Here is an 840-nt window from a genome sequence, read left to right on the forward strand (position 1 = left end):
GACCTCACGCTGACCGCACTAGCATCTCAGCTAAGCGACTTGGCCACCAAAATCTCAGAGGTGGAAGTCCAATGCAATAGCAGGGGGAGGTACATACCCGCTCATGAGTGGAGGAAATCTAGAAATGGGGAGAAAAATTGTGTCGAGGACACACTTCAAATCATTCTCCAAAAGATCACCGATCAAGATCGGGTGTTTGAAGAAATGAAGGAGAATATTGAAGTGTTGAATCAAATGAATGGATCTCACTCTAGATCAATCCAGCTAATCAGGTCATTCCTGAGTTTTGCAGTGCCTCATCTCCACCCAAATGACATATTGGGGTCACCTAGTGACACTAGGGCTAACCCTAATAACGGAGAGTGAGACAGAACTTGCGTCGTGCCACGATGTAAAATAAGGTGCTTCTTGGGATGCAACCCAAGGTTTTACTGCTTTTAATTATTCTGTTCCAATAATGGTGTGCAAATTTTGTAGGTTAAAGTGAGAAAGGGGTTGAAAAGTGCAAGTTGGCGAGCCAAGGATCCAATGGGCGAATCGTCAAACCTATCGATCATTCCTACTTAATCCGCCGTTGGGACCATAAAATAAGGGATGTCCTGTAAAAATCGGCGAGGTAAGTATGCGTTCGGCACGTTGCCGAGTTGATCGTGGATAAGACTAACGTCGCCGAATGATCGAGAACTGAATGGTTATATAAAGACAAAAACTCAAAATTTTGAATCTCAAACTTTCCCTCGTTTCAGACTCCTCAAAATCACACCAAAGGTACTTTTTCTTAGATTTTTACCTTTCCATTAGTATTTTAGTTGGTAATTAGTGCTTCGGATTGGATCTCTT

This window comes from Solanum tuberosum, unplaced genomic scaffold, assembly GCF_000226075.1.
Source record: "Solanum tuberosum cultivar DM 1-3 516 R44 unplaced genomic scaffold, SolTub_3.0 scf00258, whole genome shotgun sequence".
Taxonomy (NCBI): Eukaryota; Viridiplantae; Streptophyta; class Magnoliopsida; order Solanales; family Solanaceae; genus Solanum; species Solanum tuberosum.